This window comes from Somniosus microcephalus, chromosome 26 (genome assembly GCF_052327205.1).
Source record: "Somniosus microcephalus isolate GS21.2 chromosome 26, FLI_Smic_1.0, whole genome shotgun sequence".
NCBI lineage: Eukaryota > Metazoa > Chordata > Chondrichthyes > Squaliformes > Somniosidae > Somniosus > Somniosus microcephalus.
The window spans coordinates 18945009-18964186 of record NC_141012.1 but is presented as its reverse complement, the minus strand read 5'-3'; positions in this window follow the sequence as shown (position 1 = coordinate 18964186).

Below are 19178 nucleotides of genomic sequence, written 5' to 3'. Positions count from 1 at the left end.
GGCAGTGGGAACCCCGAACGCCAGGATCTCCTGCGCCCAGAGATCGTGACATCATCCGGCAGCACATCGCCCCCGGTAGTGCCCTGGACCCGAAATTCATTTCCGCCCCCCCTGCAGTATCGCTAGGCGAAAACACCGACAGCTGCAGGAGGCGTTGATCGTGAGGCCGGGCGCTTCGGGGGCGAGACTTAAAGGTGAGGTGGCCGAGGTAGGTGAAGCTCTTTGCATTTTTTTTTTTCATCACCAGCCATCGATCAGCCCGGCACGCTGCTGCAGTGCATGAGGCTGATGGGGCCGCATTGCGGTTGCCGTCGGGGACCAGGTAAGTTTCCCTTTTGCAGATCCTGCAGCGATGGTCCTTCCCTTTAAGGGAGGGAAGGAGCTTCCAACGTGGCAGCGTGGCACGGCCCAGTGTGCAGCGCTGCACAACTTCCGCCCCGCCTGCTGCCTGTTGCGCTCCAGGAAGGAAGCGGAGTGCTTGATTTAGCGCTCCACTTCCTTCCTGGAGCACAAAACCGATAGTTCTGGGTGATGAGTCACAGTCTAGATTATGTGCTCAAGTTCTGAAGTGAGGCTTGAACCCACAACCTTTAAATTGAAGAAGCGAGAGTGCTACCAACTCAGCTGGCTTGATACTTATATAATAATAATACAGTCCCTAAAGAGTTACAACAATTGCCACATAAAGCACAAAATAGTGTTTTTTTTTCAGATGTGTTTTCCTTCTCTGGAATTTAAATGTCGCAGTTTCTATGAAATTTGTTAATCAGTTTTTGATAATGAAATGATTGGGCCTACGAACTGCATTTTCAATTGGGGTTATCAATCTTTGTGTTTTGTCTTTTAAAAAAATACTTAAATATGCTGAAAGATGGGTTTGTTTATTTGTATATTTGATGTGTTGTTTAAAATTGGTCCATGTAGATGAACAAAGGAGAGATCTTCAAGCAAAGCCTCGCTTCTAGCCTTTGTATTGTACACGATGACTTCAAAACCTGCTCTGAATATGAAAGCTTACTTAGAAATGCTTTTTCATCTTGAAAGTGCACTCTGTTGTTCTCACATTTATTTGCATTTTAGTTGTCAAAAATAATTAATAAAATATATTTGTGGGCTTTTTTTTCAAATGAAGGCACAGCTGCACTTTTAACTAAATTGCTCCTGGCAAACCACAATATAGTTGTAGAGATGAACCAAAATGAGACCTCGGCTGTTTATGCAGTAAAGCGAGCCTTGCATAGTCTCAAAGTCAAAAGTTTCTTTGTGAAAGTAGATTCTGGGCAGCAGTTAGAACCTATTATGGAAAATGTAGTCCCAAAGTGAATAGCCAAGTATGCACTATTCAGCGCTGACAGGTAGACATGTCAGTACCTCAGTGCATATGAAGGCATCAGTGATGCTTGGAGTTTGACTGGAATGGAATAAAATAATGTAAAATAATCATTAATCTATTCTGTTTACAAGCGTCACCCAGATTATTGACTCATTTGCAAAATGGTGACTAATTTAAGGATATCAGCTAATGTCTCTCTCGTGTTTTCACTTAAGCAGGGCCCCGGGCTACCAATGCAAATGAATTTCAACATCTCACTGACTACCTTCACAAAGTGTGTTCAAAATGCTCAGTTCCTAAGTAATACCTGATCAAACCCGAGAAGGGAAACAATGAAGATGAACAAGGTAAAAGAGACAAACGGAAAGCCCGTCTGAGAAAAGAACAGAACTTCAAGGTGGGCATTCCTGGAAGAGAAGTACAGTATTTGTTTATATATATATATATATATATATTTTGTAAGAAAGAAAGACTTGCATTAATATAGCGCCTTTCACGACCACCGGATCCCAAAGCGCTTTACAGCCAATTAAGTACTTTTTGAAGTGTAGTCACTGTTGTGATGTAGGAAACACGGCAGCCAGTTTGTGCACAGCAAGCTCCCACAAACAGCAACGTGATAATGACCAGATAACTTGTTTTTGTTATGTTGGATGAGGGATAAATATTCGCTAGGACAATACAGTTAACCCTGTCATCTTCCTGTTTGAAAAATCCCAGGTCAACAGTGGCTATGGTGTTTATAATATTAATTGTGCCCACATCCATTCCTGCAATTCTGTAGTTCCATGCTCTGGCCATCAGGTAGGTATGTGAGCAGGTTCTACAGAGCAATTGATGGACTCTCAAACTGCTCTGGCAGCTGTCTTCGTAGAAGTCAGCAAGTAAGTGAGATTTTAGACTTGGCTTTATAAATTGATGGTATCTATTGGGATTTTCTCTCCCGGCAGACCAGCCATGACTCCCAACCCAAGTACCCAAGGTGCTAAATTTCAGTCAAACCTCTGATATTGGTCCTTTTCCTCCCACCTCTGCTTAGTAATTTACTTGGGTCTTTTCTACGATGTCCCTTCACTTTTAAAAATGATGTTCTCATGACCAGCCTATCTAGTACTATCCCTACTCCAAATAGCCCAAATATAAGGAAGGCAAAAAGAGCACCTCTTGTTTTCATTAGAGCAAAGGAGGTTGAGGGGTGATTTGATAGAGGTGTACAAGATTATGACGGGCTTGGATAGGCTAGATGGGAAAAGGCTGTTCCCACTAGTTGATGGTACAAGGATTAGGGGACAGATTTAAGATTTTGGGCAAGAGATATAGGGGAGATGTGAGGAACAACTTTTTTATGCAGCGAGTGGTGAAGACCTGGAACTCGCTGCTGACGGAAGTGCTGGAAGCGGAGACACTCAATGTTTTCAAGGGGAGACTGGATAGGCACTTGAGGGAAATAAACTTGCAGGGCTACGGGGATAGAGCGGGGGAATGTGACTGACTGGATTGCTCTACAGAGAGCCGGCACGGACTCGATGGGCCAAATGGCCTCCTTCTGTGCCATTATGTCTCTATGACCTAAAGAAAACATCCTAGAAATGGACCGTAGAACTCTTTCTTCTTTAACCTCCCATTGATATATAATCCATCCAACACAAAAACATGTCTGAGCGATATTTAGCCTGCACAAATGCCTGGTCTGGCAAATGGGCAGATTTCTTGTTACAACATTCCTCCCCCTTGAAGATATTTTCCAAATTTCAACTCTTCCTCTCCCTCTGAAAGTCCTTCACATCCCTTGATCTCAACCCTGCTCATCGCCCCCTTCCTGACTGATAGGCCTCCAACACAGCTCAGAATACTTTTATAGGCCCAGTTCACCCCTCCCCAGCTGCGGTTGCTTTGTGACTTTAGCAACCCCCCCCACCCCCACCCCCACCCCGCTACCCACCCCTGAAGTATTTTCCTGGCATGTGCTCCCCCTTATTTCACTTTCCTCCCCCAAATTCACCCAAGTATCCTCACCCTCTAGCCCTGCTTAACCTGAAGACTATTTTTGATCTTGATTCGCTCTTTACAATGTCACATGGCTCTGCCTAACATTCTCTTTCTTATTCCACTTGTATTACTGTCATTGTATCTTCTAGCACACAGCACAGTGCCATCTTGCACATGCACAACATAGAAAGTAACAGTTAATAGGATTGAAAAGGAATTCATTTGTGACATATTTTGGTGTAATGATAGCATGTACAAAGCTTTCAAATATTGTACCAAGTCTTTGTAGGATTATGGGTCGTTCCGATGACAGAACTATAATACATTATGAATGTACAGGATTGTAGAGCTTAGAAAGGTCACTGCTCCAGACAGCAGGATCTTAGAAGAGACAGACGTGGCTTTGGCATAGTGTTGCATGTTCTCACCTCTCCGTTACTAGAATTCACTTGTTCAATGCTCTATATGTTGGGGTCTGATTCAAAGATCCCTCGACACCAAAAGCGCAAACAGAATTCAACAGTTTTGTGCATTTTTTTTTAATGCTTGTGTCAGTTATAAAGGTTTGGCATCTAAAGCTACTGAGGGTTTGATGCCATTTCTTTTTCACTTACTTATTCTTCACAGAGAGAAAAACAACAATATTTTCAAGTGAGGTCCCAGCATTCAGAGTTCATGTGGAAGGACTCTATGGAAACAATAAGGCCTAATAATGAGCACAATATTCTCATTTTAACACAAAGGTAGCTGGCAATAAAAGTTCAATTTTAAAGTCCAAATTTCACATCCCAATTTATCAATTTTCAAAACTGCCCCATTTTAATTACTTTAATTTTCTTCCCCTATTTAGTTTCTCACTCACCGGCCACTTGTGTTAGGCGTACTTCTTCAGTCAACATGACTCCCAGGGCTTTGCCTGTGCTGCTTGTGTTGGTGTACAAGAACAACTCTGAGCGAGTTTCCCTTCAAATCCCCTCCCCTCGCTTTCCAGCGCATGGCAAGATCTGGAACTAAGTAAGTGAGGAATCGAAAGCACAAACCTTGTCCTATCACTCCATGAAATAGGCTCAGACTATTGTCCGAACATGTGAGCAGGTACCTCCCCTCATCATCTTCATTTCTACAGAAGCCTGTTCTGTTATGTAAACACAAGAACATAAGAAATAGGAGCGGGAGTAGGCCATATGGCCTCTTGAGCCTGCTCCGCCATTCAATAAGATCATGGCTGATCTTTGGCCTCAACTCCACTTTCCCACCCGATCCCCATATCCCTTGATACCCTTGTCCAAATCTGTTCATCTCTGCCTTGAATATACTCAATGACTCAGCATCCACAGCCCTCTGGGGTAGAGAATTCCAAAGATTCACAACCCTCTGAGTGAAGAAATTTCTCCTCATCACTGTCCTAAATGTCAGCTGTGTGTCAGCTGTGGATCAGTTGATAGCACACTTGCCTCTGAGTCAGAAGGTTGTGGATTCATAGTCCCACTCCAGGGACTTGAGCACATAAAGCTAGGCTGACACTCCAGTGCAGTGCTGAGGGAGTGCAGCACTGTCGGAGGTGCCGTCTTTCAGATGAGACGTTAAACTGAGACCCCGTCTGCTCTCTCAGGTGGACATAAAAGATCCCAGGATGCTATTTCGAAGAAGAGCAGGGGAGTTATCCCCAGTGTCCTGGCCAATACGTATCCCTCAACCAACATAACAAAAACAGATTATCTGGTCATTATCACATTGCTGTTTTTGGGACCTTGCTGCGCGCAAATTGGCTGCTGCGTTTCCCACATTACAACAGGGACTCCACTTCAAAAGTACTTCATTGGCTGTAAAGTGGTTGCGAAAGGTGCTATATAAATCCAAGTCTTTCTTTCTCAATGGCTGACCTTTTATCCTGAGACAATGCCCCCGTATAGTAACAACTCGAGGTTATTTTTGTGTTTTCCAAAGGTTTGTACTCAGTACACAGATAAGCAGCTGTAACAGATTAATTATCTCATTCTCACTATTTGAAATGCTACATTGTACATCTGAACAAATCACTTTAACACCTTCTTATTGCAGATCTACTCATATCTCAACTGAATAATTCAATTAAGCTCTAATCTTTCTTGCTGTTGAAAATATCAGACAGCATTTTATTAAACAATTTTATTTTTATACAATAGCATATAAAGATGCACTCTTGCTAAATGTATATATTAAATAAGGATACTCAAAATTTAGAACAGTAGTCGAGAAGTGTACAGTGTGTAATCATAATCATTCTCCAGACAAAGATTACAGATCCAATTATCTTCTTCTATGTATAATGGAACAATATTTTAGACTTCATCCAAAATACCAGATGGGAGTATTTCATGACACGTAAAAGCCTGATCTCGCTGTGCATTTTAACCAGCTTGCTGGCGGGAGGGAGGTCTATTGGAGAAATTTCATTCCTTGCCCTCTTAAACTTCAAATTTTAGCTGATGCATAGATATGACTCTGAACCAACAGAGTTTTTTGTTTCTAACTGGTATTTCTGGCGGACTAGTTGCAGCTATGAACCACAAGGTGCCAAAAAGCAAAATGCACCTTTTGCTCCTGCTGCCAGCCTTCCTATTTTGCAAGGACATTCACATTAATGGATAACAACATAGCGGCTCAGCAAACCTGAAGCTGTTCCATGGGAGGATGGTGACGGAATCGAATTCAGAATACATTCGTTTCTCAAAAGGGGCATCAAGTATCAGCTAATCCCAACATGCACAACCCTAAAGTGGGAAAGAATATCTGGTCACATGAGTTGCACTTGAATAAAGGAAGGTAATTCCATATATATATATATGGATACCAGCTTTTGTAGTATGAATGCTGTTGTGGGTTTCCAATAATTCATTTACCACAACAACTTAAGAACATAAGGAACAGGAGCAGGAGTAGGCTATACAGCCTCTCGAGCCTGCTCCGCTGTTCAGTAGGATCATGGCTGAACTTTTACCTCAACTCCACTTTCCTGCCCTACCCCCATAGTGTCCAAAAATCTATCAATCTCTGTTTTGATTTTACTCAATGATTGAGCACCCACAGCCCTCTGGGGTAGAGAATTCCAAAGATTCGCAACCCTCTGAGTGAAGAAATTTCCTCTCATCTCAGTCCTAAATGGCCGACCCCTTATCCTGAGACTATGCCCCCTAGTTCTAGACTCTCCAGCTGGGGGAAACAGCCTCTCAGTATCTACCCTGTCAAGCCCTTTAAGAATTTTTTATGTTTCAATGAGATCACCTCTCATTCTTCTAAACTCCAGAGAGCATAGGCCCATTGTACACAATCTCTCCTCAAAGGACAGCCCTCTCAACTTGCATTAATATATAGCGCCTTTACTGTAGTAATGTCCCAAGGCACTTCATAAGAGTGTAATCAGACAATAATTGGCACCAAGCCAAAGAAGGAGACATTAGGACAGGTGACCAAAAGCTTGGTTAAAGAGGTAAGTTTTAAGGAGAGTCTTAAAGGAGGAGTGAGAAGTGGAGAGGTTTAGGGAGGGAATTCCAGAGCTTAGGACTTAGACGGTTGAAGGCACGGCCCACAATGATGGGACGACGGAAGTGGGGGAAGCGCAAGAGGCCAGAGTTGGAAGAATGCAGAGTTCTCTGATGGTTGTCAGGCTGGAGGAGGTGACAGCGATGGGGAGGGGGAGAGGCCATGGAGGGATTTGAATATGAGGATGAGAATTTTAAAATCGAGGCGTTGCCGGACTGCGAGCCAATGTAGGCCAACGGGCACAGGGGTGATGGGAGAACAGAACTTGGTGCAGTTCGGATACAGGCAGCAGAACTTTGGATGAGCTCGAGTTTATCGAGGGTGGAAGATGGGAGGCCGACCAGGAGAACATTGGAATAGTCGAGTCTGGAGGCAACAAAAGCATGGATGAGGGTTTGAAGCAGCAACTGGGCTAAGGCAGGGGTGGAGACGGTCGATGTGGAAGTAAGCAGTCTTTGTGATGGAGAGGATATGTGGTCGGAAGCTCAGCGCAGGGTCAAATAGGACACTGAGGTTGCAAACGGTCAGACTCAGCTTCAGACAGTGGCCAGGGAGGGTGATGGAATTGGTGATCAGGGAATGGAGTTTGTGGCGGGGACCAAAGACGATGGTTTCAGTCTTCCCAATGTTTAATTGGAGGAAATTTTGGTTCATCTAGGACAAGATATCGGGGAAGCAATCTGACAACACAGCGGCAGTGGAGAGGTTGAAAGAGGTGGTGACTGGTGAGGTAGAGCTGGGTGTCATCAGCATACATGTGGAACTTGCCCTGGTCTCCAGAATACTCCTTGGTTCCAAAATCGAATACATGTTTAATTTTAATGGACATTGATGTTGAAATCATTGTGAATTGGCTGGTAAGATTGAAGCATTTACAAATATTGTGTAACACTGCAGCCAACAACTGCAGTCTGTTGAATTGAGTGCTACCAAAGTGACAGCGTAACTTCAGTTGAGGGCTTCATTACATACTTGAGAGCGCTCACAAATCATTGAGGCAACAGTTACCTCATCAGGGTCAGTGGAAAGGGTTGAGCAAATTCTGCTGTCTTCTATTTGTAAGATCTGAAGGGCTGGTTAGTGAAACGTGAGTGATGATTTTCCAACATCAGTGTTTCCTCCTCAGTAAAAGTGATCAGTAGCTTCTCCTGTCAGTCATAAAATGCATATAACAGATTAAACAAACATTGAAGTCATTAACAAAGAGCTTTACCAGCTGTAAAATTCAAATACACTGGACATTCAGTGTAACAATTCGCTATTCTTACATTTTAGTGTTTATCCCTCCCAATATTATTTATTGACCACTTCTCTTACTCGTTGTTGCGTGTTGCCTCAAGCTGCTTCAGACTCCTATTCATGGAACCCAGAGCCTCCAAGAACCTTCGATGCTCCAGGTCCATGGGCCTCCTCAGACACGTGGCACAACTCCAGGTTCAATGGGTCCTCAGTCCTTGGCCGCTTTCTCACCAACTTCTTGGAAGAATTGGCAACTTTCCCCGCCCCTTCGGAGTCCGCGGGATTATCTGACTCAGGCAGAGAGTTAACCCGGGCATGGGTCGCTGCATGGTTCCAGGGGCATGTCACCACTGGTGCCTGGAACAGGTGAGTCAGGTGGTTGAGAGGGGCCTGGAGGTGGTGATGAAGTTCCGCTCCAAGCCAAGGAGGATGGAAGGGAACCATGGCATTTTATTGCCTCCCCCTGCACCCAGCTGGATGGAAATAAAGGAAATGACTGTGCGTCAGGAAAAGGAAAGGAGCAATCAGAAATTTGGTGTTGCAAATAGACAAGACCGTGTCCTCCGCCTCTGGAAGCTGCTCTCCCTCCACCTGCTCCTACTCCTCTTCTTCCGAACGTCACATACAGCGACTCGCCTGCTTTGCTCATTGGTCATGCTGTCTCTTTTACGCAGATTTCTATGCTCGGGCTTATTCAAATCGCCTCCACGTGAAATTTCCGTGCAAATCGCTGCTGGCAAAATGGGCGTGAAAACGCTCATCAATTTAGAGGTAACTTGACGATTACGTTATTTGAAGAAATTCCAGGCTAAATTCTTTTACCTGCCTGACGGGCATACTGCATAACATGCTGCTCATAACATTCATTTTGCTCAGCCGATCTTTCTTGTTGTAGAGAATTAATGAGGGGAGGAAAGGAGAGGGGAAGAATTTGATTTGCGGATCTCCTGAACCCAGCATTTTGTACACGTGTATGTGTCAGAGCAAAGTCACACCCCTGGAGCTGTTCAATCTACATAAACAGAGCAGCATTTATCATTCTATCACCATGGATTTTTATGCTGAAGCTACATTGCAGCATCAGATACACTGGAGTTTGTTGAAGCTGAATTTGACAAATGTGAAGAATATCAGAGTAGGTGCATGTCTGCACAGTTTCCCTCACAGTTTATTTTCTGAGTCATTCTATTTAGCCTGCAGGATTTATAAAAATGACTGCAGCCATTAGTAAACTAATATAGCCTAAACTCTATCACATCACATTTAATATAAATAAATAACAGTAGTAGTAATATAGGCGAGTCGATGTGCGATCACTAAAATATTGTTTATACATCCTACATAAATCAGCAATTAGGGTGGAATAGAAACACAGTCTACAATGTGATATGATGCAGAATCGGATGGGGGAACATTATAGGAGGAAACAATAACGACAGCCTGAACTCATTTACAACCAAATAATTCTGCGGCGATATGAGTTCCTTTATTGAAATCTGCTGCAATAGAAAACTATTAGAGAATGTAATCACTGGAATGACTTTTTGTGGTTGGGACAAATGCGACACCTGTTTCTGTGATGTCTGAATGCATTTACCAGCTGCTGGATCTGGTGTTCTGTGCTGTGGCGCTTAGTATGAGTGCACTGGAACCGTGCTTCCAATTGTATTTCTTGTTAATTGTCAAAGCTGTGTTACATTTTTTTTGCGATTTGTACATTTAATGGGAATTATAGGCACTTCCATTTTGGGAGGCACAATGCCATGATTGTACTATCATCATGGCAGTAAGTAACTTAAAAATAAAAAGAGAAAATGTTGGAAGTACTCAGCAGGTCCGTCAGTACTTGAAACGATGAAAGATAGGTTAAACAAACACTAATACAAAAACGAAATACTGCAGATGCTGGAAATTTGAAATAAAACCAGAAAATGCTGGAAATACTCAGCAGGTCAGGCAGCATCTGTGGAGAGAGAAACAGAGTTAACGGGGTTGATTTTCCCAAAGCTGTCGGGAAGAAGGCGGGACTACAACTTTCGGGTTTTAGTCCCGCCTACATCGACGTCCGGCCAATCCGTGTGATTTTCCCTTGATTGACCTTGTTGAGCCCGCCCAGCGGGCTCAGCAGGCCAATTGAGGGCCACCCGGCAACAGGTGACATTACAGACTGCAATTTCATCTGTCAAGAGTTCTTGACAGATGAAATATCAGTGTTTCACAGCTGTTTCAAGCTGTGAAACACTGACAGTCTGCATTCTGACATCATGAGTCCTTCTGCACAGACTCAGTTAGAACTCACATCGGCACTCAAAGCTGAAGGCTGTCACTTTTCACAGATCGCAGCCGTTCAGCTTTAAGTGCCGGCTGAGTGATGGGCTCCCGACGGCTACAGGAAGAAAGGCTGTGAAGGTAAGTACAGGTAAGTAAAAGTTCTTTACACACTTTAGACACACCAAACACACTTACCTTTGCACTCATGCACCCATCACTCACCTGAGCGCCGACATCGTGACCCCTCCAACTCCTTCAACCCGATGGCCCGCCTGCTCTAACCTGGCGTGGTTTGGAGCCGTCGGGAAACCCACACGAAACCCCTCAAAATAGGGATTAGGCTAAAAACTGCTTGTTAACTACCTGTTAACAGGCAGTTAATTGGCATTAATCCCTTCCTGCCTGGGGTCGGCGGGTCCCAGTGTGGGGCGGGTACCCGCTGCCTCTGAAAGTTGCGTGGAGCGGGGTTTTGGGCGGGATGGTGTCGGGACCCCCGAAATCGGGATTTCCCCCCCCCCCACACACCTGAAACCCTGCCTGACGGCTCCACGAAAATCAACCCCAACGTTTCAGGTCGATGACCCTTCGTCATTAACTCTGTTTCTCTCTCCACAGATGCTGCCTGACCTGCTGACTATTTCCAGCATTTTCTGTTTTTATTTTAAACAAACACTGTTTGTCAGAACTGTAACTCAAATGCTAATTGTACCTTTTTATTATGCATATGGGTCTATTTGAATCTGGTCCTTGCCTTCCCAACCCTCCTGTTAGAAAAAGCATAATATCCACCTTATCGTGAGCAACATGGGATATCTGCTGCTCATTCAATAATAACCTTCACGGCAGATTATTTTACCAGATTTACATTCCAATCTTGGGGTTTGATTTGTGATGCTAAGCCAAAATAAACTGGTAAGCAGGATGGCAGATGCTGTTGCTGCTAGGCCAAGAACTGGTGGCAGTAATGGAAGATGCGGATCTTAAATCACTAAAGGGAAAATAAATAAAGACAATTGTTTATCTTCCTCAGACTGGTCTTTAAGATAGGAGTGTTTTATACCCTCAACACACGCTCTTATTCACGTTATAAACCAAACATAGACAATTAAGTAACAACAGAAAATGCTGGAAAAACTCAGCAGGCCAGGCAACATCCGTGGAGAGAGAAATAGAGTCAACGTCAATGAAGGGTTTCGACCTGAAATGTTGACTGTATTTCTCTCTCCACGGATGTTGCCTGGCCTGCTGAGTTTTTCCAGCATTTTCTGTTGTTATTTCGGATTTCCAGCATCCGCAGTATTTTGCTATCATCATAGACAATTAAGTGCTCTCTGAAATTCTAAAAGACTAGTTTATTAATCCGATTAAAGGGTTAAGGTTTATTGGGATGAAGGAGTGCGGATTACTTGTGGGGAGGCAGGAATTTGGGGTACTATCCGGATCCACTAAGTTTGCACCACAGTAATGTCCGCACCAAATTCTGATTGGTAGTTGGGTGGAATCTTCCACCTGTCCCCCTCCCCTTGTCCGCAGCCAGCTTTGGGGTGTGTCTGGAGTGTTCCTGGGTTACCCATAGAATTGGCAGTCAGCACAACCTCATTAGGCTGAGCAGAAGCCATGCCCACTGAGAGTGCGAATGGATTCTACTGTGGGCCTACTAAAGGCTTTGACCCAATAAGAGCCTCTATCTTCTCCCATGGGAACAGCAGGGCGGCGCTGTAGTTTTCCACCTGGCACTCAATTGGCAGAGGCCGCCCATCTTGAGTATTATAATAAGCCATTCCCCGGGATTTGGGATGGGGTCAGTGTGGTGATTATTCTTTATGTTTAGTAAGAAGTATTGTGATTGGTTGTTTGTTTTCTGCCTTGGGATATATGCTGTAATCTCATTGGTAGTTGATGTCATGTGATTTGTGGTGGCCATCTTAAATTCAGTTCTTTCCAGCCTTTAGTTGGGACTGGGTGTTGGAGATGTGCTACAGGATTTTTAAGTTAATAAAGCCTAGATTAGAAAGGCTACTTCTCCTTTTGAACATTTGAGCGTCGATTTTAAGGGGCCTCTTCCTTCAACTACTCAAAACCGATATATATTTACTGTGGTGGATGAGTTTTCAAGGTTCCCTTTTGCTTTTCCTTGCGCAGATGTATCAGCTGCTACAGTTATCAAATGTCTGACTCAACTTTTTGTCATCTTTGGGATGCCTGCGCATATCCATTCGGACCAGGGAAGTTCTTTTATGTCTTCCCAGTTGAAGGAATACCTTCAGAGTCGGGGAATTTCTACTAGCAGAATTACCCCATATAACCCCCAGGGTAATGGACAGTGCGAACGATACAATGGGGTGATCTGGAAGGCAGTTATGTTGGCTTTGACATCCCGGAACCTTAAGAATACACAGTGGGAAATGGTACTGCCTGATGCCCTGCATTCCATTAGATCATTGCTTTCAACGGCTACTAATGTGACCCCCCATGAAAGGCTCTTTAACTATCCGCGGAGATCTACTACGGGATATTCGGTACCTTCATGGCTTACTATGCAGGGACCTGTGCTGCATCGACGCCATGTTAGATTGTCAAAATATGATCCTTTAGTGGAGGAGGTGGAGCTGTTGGAGGCAAATTCCCAATATGCTCATATTCGATTCCAAGATGGGAAAGAAAGTACCGTTTCAATTACAGACTTGGCTCCTTGTGGTGGCCAGCCCTCTTCTGAGGATATTAACAATAGTCATGATTCAGATAATGTGGATGCTGTTACAGATACTACGAATATTTCCAATCCAACTGCAGATAATTATACTTCTATTAGTCAGCCACGATGGATGTTCATGACTGTCCCAGTTTACCTCCTGGTGGGATTTCTAATCCGGAAACTGTTGAAAATCGGGATATGGATAGCCTTCCTGCAGAAGATACTTCTGTGTCTCCTGGTGTGGGAGGGCAAGGAATTTCACCAAGGTTAAGAAGGTCGACACGAACAAGATATCCGGTCGGCTGATTGAAAATGGACTTTTAAATTGATAGTAATGTTTTAAAATTGTTGAAATATTATATTATATTGTTTTAGTTGAGAGATACTTAATACTTATGTGCAATGTTACTATTTGTTGTTGCTCACTTAGTATTGTGTCATGTTGAATAGTTTTATTTTTTCTGTGCATAGTTTTAGTTGTAAATAATTAATTATAAATTGTAAAGGATATTTAGGTTGGAGTATATTTTAAAAGGAGGGGTGAATGTGGTGATTATTCTTTATGTTTAGTAAGAAGTATTGTGATTGGTTGTTTGTTTCCTGCCTTGGGATATATGCTGTAATCTCATTGGTAGTTGATGTCATGTGATTTGTGGTGGCCATCTTAAATTCAGTTCTTTCCAGCCTTTAGTTGGGACTGGGTGTTGAAGATGTGCTACAGGATTTTTAAGTTAATAAAGCCTAGATTAGAAAGGCAAATCTATTCTTTATTTCAGTCAGCATCTGGGAGTTTTGCCCTACCACACTTCTGGCGGCAGAGTGTGATCGCTGCAATTTCAGGCCTGTCGTCTTCAATAGCAACTTTTTCTCCTCTCCATGTTCTTCTATTCCCTCTTTGCATCCGTTTCTCTCTAGTTCCCCTTCTTAGAACTCTTACTCTGCAAATCATACAAAACAGTTCTCCAAGTGGGTCATAATGCATATTCATCAAAATCAGTACAACAGTATGATTATGGTTGTCACATTGTGAAACAGTTTCCTGTATCCTGAGCCATTCCTGTCAAGCGATGTGCTATTGCTGAAGACCGTCTTCATAGATTAATTTATAATCCTCATTCCTGGTGTTATATTAAAAAGATTTGGGGGAAAAATTCAGTATCGCCCCGTTTGGGGTGCCATTATCGGCCGTGCGCAAAGTTTAGCGCCTGGCGCTAATTATCACCTCCAACGGCAAACTTGGCTTTTATTGCCCCTGGAGGTGATTGGAGCGCTAAATCAGGCGCTTCACACCTGTCTTAAGGCGCAAAGGCTGAGGAGTGAGGCGCTTCCTCAGAGCGCTGGCGAAGCAAGGAAGGGCAAATCAAAATAAACCTGCAAAGTGCTGCTCAGTACCCAAAATTCCTTCACACAGCGTTGAATCTCTCCAGAAGTCTCTCTCTCTCAGAATGCGTGGTGCAAAAACATCACCAACAAAAAAAGGCAGGAAGCGGTCACCTTTAAATAGCGCTCCCCCAGTCCCTTTCTGACTGCAAAATGCTCCCCTCAACCTGTCGTTGCTAGCGGCAGGCGGTAAGGCAGTGGGCACCACTCAATATCTGGTCCGGGGCGCTACCGGGGCATTGCGCACTCGACTGATGTCACGATCTGCCGGCGCAGGAGATCGTGGCGGTAGTGTTTAGCGCCACCGCAAAATGTCTAGTTAATTTCGTGAGCGGCGCAAACATCGCCGCGCCCGGGCGCTAGTTGCTTTGCGCCCCATTAGCGCCCTCTTAAGGCGCTAACGGGAGGCGCAAACAACTGAATTTTTCCCCCTTTGTGCCGTAACCTAAGAAAATCCTCCCTTGCGTGACCTTGTCTTCTATACATGCTTAAGATAATACTGAGCAGTGCACTGTGAAACAATTACAGAGTCCTGTAAGCTGCATTTCCAGCTCAAACCTTGTTTTCACCATAGAAAGATCTCCATTCATATCATGTCTTATCATGTCTCTTAACATTCCAAAGACCTTCACATAAAATGAATTACTTTTTTTGAGTATGGTGACCGTGTCACGTAGGCAAGCGTGGCAACTATTTTGTGCACAGCAAAATCCCACAAGTAGCAATAACGTCAGGCCTGTGCGGGAACACAGCATCGGCGGCAGTTCAAACCGGTGGCAGTGAGTCAGGAGCAGCCCGACTAGAGCGGGCCTGTGTGGGAACACAGCATCGGCGGCAGTTCAAACCGGCGGCAGTGAGTCAGGAGCAGCATACCAATTCAACAGCAGGGGAGAGAGGTAAAAAGTAATCAAAGTGTGATGTCACCAGGAAGCAGGTAAGTGATTGGTTGGTGAGTATTTGGTTGGCGAGTATATCTCTTTTTTTTTAAACTTTAACTCTGGTTTATAGTTTCGAAGGTCTCTCTGGTGTAGCAGGGACTGTTGGTAAACCAGTTAACTGTAGTGTAATAAGTGGGATTGATTGATTTAATTTAAATTCAATTAATTAAAGGGTAAGTCATGGCAGGACAGCCGGGCCCCGTGATCTGCTCCTCCTGCGATATGTGGGAACTCAGGGACACTTCCTGTGTCCCTGACAACTACATGTGCAGGAAGTGCGTCCAGCTGCAGCTACTGACAGACCGCATTGCGGCACTGGAGCTGTGATTGGACACATACTGGAGCATTCACGATGCTCAGGACAACGTGAATAGCACATTTACGGAGTTGGACACACCGCAGGTAGAGGTTGGACAGGAAGAAAGGGAACGGGTGACCAACAGGCAGAGTACTAGGCGCAGGCAGGTAGTGCAGGGGTCCCCTGTGGCCACCCCCCTCTCCAACAGATACACCACTTTGAGTACTGTTGGGGGGGATGGCTTATCAGAGGAAGGCAGCAGCAGCCAACTTCCTGGCACCAGGGGTGGCTCTGCTGCACAGAATGGGAGGAAAAAGAGGGGTAGAGCTATAGTAATAGGGGATTCAATTGTAAGGGGAATAGATAGGCGTTTCTGCGGCTGCAAACGAGACTCCAGGATGGTGTGTTGCCTCCCTGGTGCAAGGGTCAAGGATGTCTCCGAGCGACTCCAGAACATCTTGGAAGGGGAGGGTGAACAGCCAGTTGTTGTGGTGCATATAGGCACCAACAATATAGGTAAAAAGCGGGATGAGGTCCTAAAAGCGGAGTATAGGGAGTTAGGAGATAAATTTAAAAACAGGACCTCAAAGGTAGTAATCTCAGGATTGCTACCAGTGCCACGTGCTAGTCAGAGTAGAAATAGAAGGATACTTCAGATGAATACGTGGCTAGAGGAATGGTGCCAGGGGGAGGGATTCAAGTTCCTGGGACATTGGAACCGGTTCTGGGGGAGGTGGGACCAGTTCAAACCGGACGGTTTGCACCTGGGCAGGGCTGGAACCAATGTCCTAGGGGGAGTGTTTGCTAGTGCTGTGGGTGAGGGTTTAAACTAAAATGGCAGGGGTTTGGGAACCTGAGCAGGGAGACAGAGGAAAGGGAAACAAGGATAAAAGCAAAAGATAGGAAGGAGAAAAACAAAAGTGGCAGTCAGAGAAATCAACGGTTTAAATCAAACATGGCCACAGTAAATAATAATTCTAATAGGTCTAAGAGCGTTAAAAAAAAAAGCCTGAAGGCTTTGTGTCTTAATGCGAGGAGCATTCGTAATAAGGTGGATGAATTGGCTGCGCAAATAGAAGTAAACAAATACGATTTGGTTGGGATTATGGAAACGTGGCTCAAGGAAGGCCACGACTGGGAACTCAACATCCAGGGGTATTCGATATTCAGGAAAGATAGGCAAAAAGGAAAGGGAGGTGGGGTAGCATTACTGGTTAAAGAAGGGATTAACACAATTGTAATGAAGGATATTAGCTCTGATGAGGTGGAATCTGTATGGGTAGAATTGAGAAATACTAAGGGGAAAAAAACGTTAGTGGGAGTGGTTTATAGACCTCCAAACAGTAAGGCGGAGGTTGGGGATGGCATTAAAAGAGAAATTAAAGAAGCGTGCAATAAGGGCACAGTAGTCATCATGGGTGACTTTAATCTACATATAGATTGGGCCAACCAAATGAGTAACAATACTGTGGAGGAGGAATTCCTGGAGTGTTTACGGGATGGTTTCCTGGACCAATATGTCGAGGAACCAACCAGAGATCAGGCCATCTTAGACTGGGTATTATGTAACGAGAAAGGATTAATTAGCAATCTTGTTGTAAGAGGCCCCTTGGGTCGGAGCGATCATAATATGATAGAATTCTTCATTAAGATGGAGAATGAAGTAGTTGACTCGGAGACTAGGGTCCTCAATTTAAATAAAGGAAACTATGATGGTCTGAGGAGCGAGTTGGGTAGGATTGATTGGGGAATGGCACTCAAAGGGTTGACGGAATGGATGAACTACAGAATTTGTTCATCCCAGTTTGGCATAAAAATAAAACAAAAAAGGTGACCCAACCGTGGCTAACAAGGGAAATTAGGGATAGCATAAGGTCCAAGGAGAGGGCATATAAATTGGCCAGAAAAAGCAATAATCCTGAGGATTGGGAGCAGTTTAGGATTCAACAAAGGAGGACAAAGGGATTAATTAAGAAAGGGAAAATAGAATATGAGAGTAAGCTTGCAGAGAACATAAAAACTGACTGTAAAAGCTTTTATAGATATGTGAAGAGAAAAAGATTGGTGAAGTCAAGCGTAGGTCCCTTGCAGTCAGAATCGGGGGAATTTATAATGGGGAACAAAGAAATGGCAGACCAACTAAATACATATTTTGGTTCTGTCTTCACAAAGGAGGACACAAATAACCTCCCAGAGGTGCCGGGGAACATAGGGTCTGATGAAAGGGTGGAACTGAAAGAAATCAGTATTTGTAGGGAAATGGTGTTAGGAAAATTGATGGGACTGAAGGCCGATAAATCCCCGGGGCCTGATAATCTACATCCCAGGGTACTTAAGGAAGTGGCCCTAGAAATAGTAGATGCATTGCTGGTCATCTTCCAGAACTCGATAGACTCTGGAACGGCACCCATGGATTGGCGGGTAGCTAATGTTACCCCACTATTCAAAAAAGGTGGTAGAGAAAAGGTGGGGAATTATAGACCGGTAAGCTTGACATCGGTAGTGGGGAAAATGCTAGAGTCCATTATAAAAGATGTAATAGCAGAGCACTTGGAAAGCAGTGACAGGATCAGACAAAGTCAACATGGATTTACAAAAGGTAAATCATGCTTGACTAATCTACTGGAATTTTTTGAGGATGTAACTGGTAAAATAGATAAGGGAGAACCAGTGGATGTGGTGTATTTGGACTTTCAGAAGGCTTTCGATAAGGTCCCGCATAAGAGATTAGCGTGCAAAATTAAGGCACATGGGATTGGGGGCAAGGCATTGACTTGGATAGAGAACTGGTTGGCGGACAGAAAGCAAAGAGTTGGAATAAACGGGTCGTTTTCCGAGTGGCAGGCAGTGACTAGTGGGGTACCGCAAGGATCGGTCCTAGGACCCCAGCTGTTCACAATATATATTAATGATCTGGACGAGGGAATTGGATGTAATATCTCCAAATTTGCAGACGACACAAAGCTGGGGGGGAGGGTATGCTGTGAGGAGGATGTCGTGAAACTCCAGCATGATTTGGACAGGTTGGGCGATCGGGCAGAAACATGGCAAATGCACTATAATGTGGATAAATGTGAGGTTATCCACTTTGGTGGCAAAAACAGGAAGGCAGATTATTATTTGAATGGTAATAGATTGGGAGAAGGGGAAGTGCAAAGAGACCTGGGTGTTTTTGTACACCAGTCGCTGAAGGTAAGCATGCAGGTGCAGCAGGCAGTTAAGAAGGCAAATGGTATGTTGGCCTTCGTAGCAAGAGGGTTCAAGTACAAGAACAAGGATGTCTTGCTGCAGTTGTACAGGGCCTTGGTGAGACTACACCTTGAGTATTGTGTGCAGTTTTGGTCGCCTTACCTGAGGAAGGATGTTCTTGCCATGGAAGGAGTGCAGCGAAGATTCACCAGGCTGATACCTGGGATGGCAGGAATGACATATGAGGAGAGATTGTGTCGATTGGGCTTATACTCACTGGAGTTTAAGAGATTGAGAGGGGATCTCATCGAAACCTATAAAATT